Genomic DNA, 8235 nt, shown 5'->3' on the forward strand with positions numbered 1-8235 from the left:
TCAAGTTATAATTATAAACATTAAATGGTTAAATATATATATATATGTTAATTTATATGAACTAAATCACCTAAAACTATAATATCCCAAATGAGAATAATATAAATGAGACAAATTTGAACTAAATCCTCAAACTAATAAAGAAAAATAATAACATGATAATTATATGATATATAATACATAATAATATCCTCATGAAATGAATAATGAAAAATCATAATGAAAGTATTTATTATCTAAATAATAAATAATGAATAATAAAAACTAAATATAAATAGAGATCATATCAAAAAAGTATTTGATAAACCATATAAATCATAAATGATTATAAAAAATGGATCAATTCCCAATACTGGTTAATTCCAAGTGGATGTAATGTGTCCATACTGAAAATCCAGAACATCTCTCGTCTGTTGAGCATGTTCAGCCTATCTCCCCCCCCGAGGTGGCATAGGAACATGCTCAACAGCCGAGAATGAAAAGTTCTGGATGCCCCCTTGTGGACAACAGGCAAAATGTCTTGAGACTGGATGAGTGGTAATACTTTTTTTAATTGCTCTTACGTGTTCCATAATCCTAAATTTCAAGGATTTAATGGTTCGGCCAATGTAATGCTTCCCACAGCCACAATGAAGTATGTAAACAATATGACGTGTTGTAATTAATAAAAGACATAATCCTTATATTCTTATTAGGTTTTACAATTTGAATGTTGGTAATAGGAGTGGCATATTGGCAAATAACACAGTGGCCACATTTAAAGAAACCTCTTGGAATATTAGGGATATGTTGTTGACGATATGAATGAAACATACTAGGTGATAAAAAACCTGCTAATGACCGCTTTTTTTTAAAACAAATCTCGGTCCCTCACTCACCACAGATTTTAAATCATATTTAGCTTAAGTGTATCCTAATGTTTATAAACAATGTGTCTGATGGAGTCTGCTTGTTTAGATTGCTGTGTAATAAAGTAAGGTCCTTTTTGACCCTTATTCTTATTTAGAGAAGAATCCATTTGTTTATCTTGTTTATTACAGTATTTACCCTACTTGTTTTGCCCACATCCGAGAGAAGGTCAGACCTATTCATCATTTTAACCACATCCAAAGCCTCCTTAATGTGTGAGTGTTGATAACCCCTCTTTTGAAACCTATTTGCCAGGTCTTTGGATTGCTTCTCAAAAGCTTCTTCTGTAGAACAAAGTCTTCTTAGTCTTAAAAATTGGCCTTTTAAAATGCCTTTCTTCAATGGCCAGAATGATCAATGTTGGCCATGAGAAATGCATTTCGAGAGTTAGGCTTCCTGTATATATCTGAATCGTCTTATTTGTGTCTATATACAACATTAAATCCAGATAGCAAATGCGTTGAATATTAAAATCATAAGTGAAAGTGAGATTGTAATTATTAACAATATTATGTGTTGAAGAAATTTTCAAAAGAAGAGAAGTCCCCATCCCAAATAAAAAGCAAATCGTCGATATATCGCTTATAAAATTTAATGTGGTGCCTAAAAGTATTTTGATCACCATAAATAAAAGTGGATTCCCAAAGTCCCATAAACAAGTTGGCGTATGAGGGTGCAAATGAAGTCCCCATGGCCGTGCCCTTAAGTTGTAAATAAAATTGTGAATAAAAAGAAAAATAATTGTGTGTTAGCAAAAAAGTGATGGCTTCAAGCAAAAAAGTGCAAAAGTGTAGTGGGTAAATTAGATAACTGGAGAAAATGTTGTATCGCTAGTATACCTTGTTCATGTAAAATGATACTATACAAGAACATAACGTCCATGGTAACCCAGCAAAAGGAGGTTTCCCATTTGATATGCTGCAAATCTGACAACAAATGATTAGTGTCTTTCAAAAAAGAGGGTAATGATTGGACTAGAGGTTGAAGGAACCCATCCACATAACGTGAGACACTATCTCCCAAAGATCCAATACTAGCCACTATGGGCCTGCCAGGAGGGCAGGTCAGTGATTTATGGATCTTTGGGAGATGGTGAAAGATGGGAACAATTGGATGTGGACAAAGCAGAAAGCCCAACTCTCTAGCATTAAGGACACAAAGCAGTTTGCCCGTGTCTAAGAGTGATTGTAGTTCCTTATTAAAGGCATCAGTTGGATCTCTTCCAAGTTTTTTATACAGTATGAAGTTGTATCTCCCAGCTGTCTAAGAGCTTCTTGTCTATAGCTAGCAGAGGACTGTACCACTATGGCACCCCCCTTGTCAGCATTCTTTATAACAATTGTATGATCATTTTAGAGGTTAAATAATTCTATTTTTTCCTCCCTTGATAGGTTGCCATGGGGTGCCTTGTTGTATGCACAATCCTCCGCTAGCTTTCTGAGGTCCTTTTTGACCAATCTCTCGAATGTGGCAATGTAGGGCCCTTTAGATGTATAAGGAATAAAAGTGGATTTCCTTCTGAAATTAGTATGTTGATTAACAAATAATTATTAGGCATAAATTCATCATTAGAACATAGATCACCTTGTTCAGATAATAAACCTTCCATATCAGATATGGTACATTGTTCTCTAAATGCAGTTAAGGAGTGGTGTGGGACAACATCCAACACCTCCTTGGTCCCAATAGGGGCCAACTAGGTGGAGGAACTTTGAACCACGTCACTTCTTGATGTAAAAAAAAATTTGAGACAGAGTTTGCGTACAAAACATTGTAAATCAATCATGACATTGAAGAGTTTAAAGTTATTTAGGGGAGCAACGTTTAGTCCTTTTTTCAAAAGGAACAATTGTCCTGGAGTCAACATATTTTCAGAGATATTGATAACATTGTTGACTTGAGCATTTAGAAATATTTCTTCCTTTTCACTTCTCCTCGTGCTTCCCCGCATCTTCCGCGATCTCCTCGTCCTATTCCGCCTGACAAATGCACACCATCCATACAACAGGCCCTACGGGGGTCCCCAGGGGTCCCCGCGGGGTGTCCGGGGTTCCCCAAGGGGGTGTCCGTGGGCGTCTGGGAATCCCCACGGCCGTCTGCGGCCCTGTGGTACCAATGGTGTGCCCCCCAAAAATAAACAATACTGTAAATATATACCCCCTACCCCCTAACACATACGCTACAGTAATGGGCAAAATTATTATTATCCACATATGGATAATAAGGCATTTTACCATAAAAATACATTAATCACAATAAATAAAATAAATACATATTGTACTCACCCTTGTCCGGCACCCACGATGAAGGCCATTCTCATCTTCATTAGCGCCCATACACTCGGGTGCTGAAAAACATACACAAGAATGAAAAGAGCCAATCTAATGTCCCCTAACCCCTTAATCACCTTAGCGGTTATTAACCGTGACAGTCATTAAGGGGTTAACCCCCCCTCACTCACCACTCACTCAGGAGGCCTAAATACCCCCCACTACCCCCACCCGTGAGGCCTAACCACCCTCACCCACTACACACCCGGGAGACCTACCCAGGCTTGGGGACAATAACCCCTTCCCCCACCCCAACAATCAAAACAATACACAGCCCCACAATAAACATTACTATATTTAATAAATAATACATAACCCACCCCTGTGCCCCCCCATACAACATGATTTATTCTTTGACATACACTGGCGACACACTTTATTCGAGCTCGGCTAGTCCCACGAATTCGGGTATACCCGGGTGTATTGAGGTTTGTGACTGTTTTCTGCCCGAGTGCATTGAGGTATTTTCCAGGCAGGGATTGAAGCATTTTATTCCCGCTGGCTGCAATACTGCACAGTATATATATATATACTGCATTACAATTCATGAATTTATGCCATCTGGTAGACACGCGAAGCATTGCAGCCTATTAAATCCTAATCATTATCATTTAACAGATCAGCCGCCCGTCAGCCAGGCATGAACCCAGGCTGGGAAGGCAAACACAACGGGGCTTGTCAGAGGTGAGGAGCGGCGCATTCCAGGTATCTGCCAGGTACATACTGGGTATTTGCTCGAATAAAGTGTGTCGGTGCAGTACAGGGTTAATACCCCAAGCCCATGGGAGTCCCCGGTGGTCCTGGCGGGTGTCCGTAGGCCTCACAGTGGCCCAGCAAAAGGTTTCAAACAGGGTATGGAGGCCTACGGGTGGTCCCCTTCAGGCGCCGTGGGCCTCCAGGTGGTTTCCACGGGTCACAATGGGCCCAAATGGGTTCTCCACGTATGGACCCGTGGGTGTCTGGGGGTCCCCGCATCAGCCCCACAGGTGTCTGAGGGTCCTCGGGTGGTTCAAAACAGGGGTCTGGGGGCCCTCGGGTGGTCCCTATGGGTCCCCGGTGCCCCCACAGATGTGGGGCCACCAGTTCTTCCCCCGCAGGTTTCCCCCTTGAACCCGGCAGCATTGTACCCGTGGGAAGTCCGAGGAGACCTCAGGTGGTCTCCAGAGGTCCCCGCAGACCTAAGGAACCAACCCTGTATGTCAAAAAAATAAACCTGTCCTATACATTTAAAGCGTCTGGCTTCAAAATGAGACGACATAGGTTTTTATAGGCCTATGACGTCACATTTTCGTCATATGGTTCCCACGGTCCTGATTGGGCCGTGAAAACCATGTGATTTTGCCGGGGGAAAAAAATTCATGACTTCATTTAATGACAATCAGAATGGCTGTGCTTCATTTACGTTTAAGATGACGTCATCCAAACAAACATGGCCGCCCTCACATGGTACGGTAGCCAATCAGAGCGTGGGAACTCAATCCCAACTCTGATTGGCTACCGTACCATGTGAGGCCGGCCATGTTTGTTTGGGTGACGTCATCTTAAAGGTAAATGAAGCACAGCCATTGTGATTGGCTGGCGTCATTGCCTTTAAATGACGTCATGATTTTTTTTAAAGTGAAACTTCTTTAGTGGCACCTAGTCAAAATGGAACAAAACTGGAGAGATGGAGACGAAATGTGAAACGGAAGTGACGTCACGTAATGGCCACCGATCCCCCCACATGTCCACTGTCACATGTGGCGGCTATAGCCGCCGGCGCCGCTCCTAACAGCCGCCGTTCCCCGCCCGCTGCCCGCTGCCATGCTGCGCATGCGCAGTTGTGATGGCGCCACTGATGGACGCCACGCATGCACAGAAGCGGCTTGCAGCTGCGCCATTCCCCCTACGCGCCCGCCGTGTCCATACCTCTCACTGACTCTACACACACACCAGCACCAGGGACTCTCCGCTTTTTCCGCCACTGTCAACACTTCCGGAGAGTACACGTCATGCCAGCTTCAGCTTCTCTTCCGCCCACTCCCCAGGCTGAGCAATGATTGGCTGCGGTCTCAGGTGGGGTTTCATGGTTACACTGCGCATGCGCCATTGGGCTCACACGAAGACAGGCAGCAAGGTGCGCTGCTCATCTGCCGCCAAGCTCTGTGCCGTGATCTGAGGTGCAGGGGGGTGATGGGGAGGTGTAGGGGAGGTGCAGGGGCTGATGTGAGGAGAGGAGGTGCAAGGTGTGATTTGAGGTGCAGAGGGATATGTGAGGTGCAGGGGGATATGTGAGGTGCAGGGGGATATGTGAGGTGCAGGGGGATATGTGAGGTGCAAGGGGATATGTGCGAGGGGTGATGTGCAGGAGGGGTCATGTGCAGGAGGGGTGATGTGCAGGAGTCACGCATGGGCAGCAGCAGCACCAGAGGAGAAGTGGACACGGAGCGCTGACCACCCACCCACACCCCCTGTGTAACACACAGTCACACAGCCACAAGTCACACAGCCACAAGTCACACAGCCACAAGTCACACAGCCACACAAACACACACACACACACACACACACACACACACACACACACACACACACACACACACACATACACACTCATTATCACACACAGTCACTACAGTCACATGCATACACACTATGACACACACACACATATTCATACATATACACACACACGAGGAATTCACAGTTATGCGCAAAAATAAAATTACGTTCAAAATAATCTAAAAAAAATTACGAAAAAGACACAGATGAAGACCACCGCTATGGATTACAAATAGAAGAAAGAAGACACAGACACTTTTGGATTGTAAGGGTTTTTTTTTAATGGTTACCTGGTTCCTGTTGTTGGATTATTTGTTCGAGACATCAGGTTCAACGGGATTCGGTGAGTGGGTCATCTAATGATAAGTAAACAAAAGAAATGTATGTTATTTTACTTTTACAGGTTTTTTTGAATTTTTTTCATCTCATCCCTTTTTTTTTATGTCCATTTATTGGCCCTGAATTTATGTATGTCACTATGGATATACATACGTACAGAGACAGTCACTGGATGTATTATATTTTTATTTTTAATTTTATTAAAAAAAAAATTATGCTCTTTTATTGCACCTGTATGTATGTAAACTAAAGATGGACATACATATAGGTATAATAAAAACGTGTTTGCCTAATGTTTGCTTGCCTTGTTTAGATGTTTTTTGAGTGTAATTTGCTGCTCTGTGTAAAAATGTGGTTGTAATGTAAATGTTATTTAGTCTGATGTAATTTTAAAGGCTGTTTGCAATAGTTTAATTGGCTTATTTTTGGAAGTTAGATTTAGTGTGATGGTTACTTTGACATAGATTATTTTTCAGAATGGTTTGTTTTTAGGATTTGAATTGTGTAATTGATTTTGATTGTAATTGATTGGAGATTGGATTAATTAATTGATGGTAATTTAATTCTGTTGACTTGCTTTGTTTTTATTTAATGCTTGGATTTGTATCTTGTTTGGAATGTTTGTTTGATTTTGAGTAGTTTATTTGATTTTGAGCATTGCTTTGCAAAGTATACATGATGCACAGATTAATTGTATCATGTACACATTGTCAAATTGAGTGTTTTCATTTGCATTTATTAGATATTGATTTGGCTTGGGGCTGTTTGATATTGGGAGATATTTGTATTTCTGCATGTATATCCTTAACCATTTCTTTGTATATTGGTTAATCATGCATATATATGCATACTGTATATGTGTGTGTGTGTGTGTGTGTGTGTGTGTGTGTGTGTGTGTGTGTGTGTGTGTGTGTGTATGTGTGTGTGTGTGTGTATATATATATATATATATATATATATATATAGTTATACGTTACCGTTCCAAGGATTGGTAAACAAGAGACAGCACTCAATGTTGAAGATCAAAGTGTATTAGTGAAAGCAAAAATACATCCAGAAACCCAACGTTTCGGTCCTACAGAATGGGACCTTCCTCAGGGGGATACAAAGGGAGAATGACACAGTTCACCACATATTTATACATCAAACACTGAAAGTCAATTAACCAATCACCATCACCCAATTAAATTAACACAAGAAACCTGCAGCTCTGATGTCATATGTTGATTAAGCTTACATAAGATACCTCCATACTGCTAATCACTCAGCTGTGTATCATCCATTGTCATGGTTATCAATGGGTGTGAGCTCTGATTGATATGGCAGGGGCAATAGGGAGAGGATATCTAAAGAATTAAGGCAGGTTGTGCCATACATAAGTGAAACATTATAGAACCAGGGACTTATATATCAAACACTGAAAGTCAATTAACCAATCACCATCACTCAATTAAAATAACACAAGAAACCTGCAGCTCTGATGTCATGTGTTGATTAAGCTTACATAAGATACCTCCATACTGCTAATCACCCAGCTGTGTATTGCATCCATTGTCATGGTTACCAATGGGTCTGAGCTCTGATTGATATGTCAGGGGCAGCAGGGAGAGGGTTTTTAAAGAAGTAAAGCAGGTAGTGCCATACATAAGTGAAACATAATAAAACCAGGGACATATAGGTGTGGGGGAGTGTGGGGGAGTGGTGGGGATCATGATGGAATGTACTGACATAACTAGAGGGCAGAGCCAGACTATGTCATATGAACCATAAGTGCATATGGGAATACCACAATAAGTAGAACTTGCATGTAAACAAATGATGAATAAATATGTATAGACTTCTAACCAAAGGAGAGCAACAGAGGATATTATACCATGAAACACATCAGTGAAATTAATGTGATTGTCCACACACGCACATGTCCATAGGTATCATCAGGATCTGACCTAAAGAAAACAACTTAGCTTAAAATCCTCGTTAAGCCCTTTTGGGGTCATTGTACTTAAATCAAAGATAGCTTTAGCTTCCAGCTGTAATAGTAGTTTATTCCTGTCGCCACCCCTGGTAGGGGCACGAGCCTGTATAATAGGCATGCATCTTAGAGTTGCTAAACTGT

This window comes from Ascaphus truei, chromosome 1, assembly GCF_040206685.1.
Source record: "Ascaphus truei isolate aAscTru1 chromosome 1, aAscTru1.hap1, whole genome shotgun sequence".
NCBI classification, from domain to species: domain Eukaryota; kingdom Metazoa; phylum Chordata; class Amphibia; order Anura; family Ascaphidae; genus Ascaphus; species Ascaphus truei.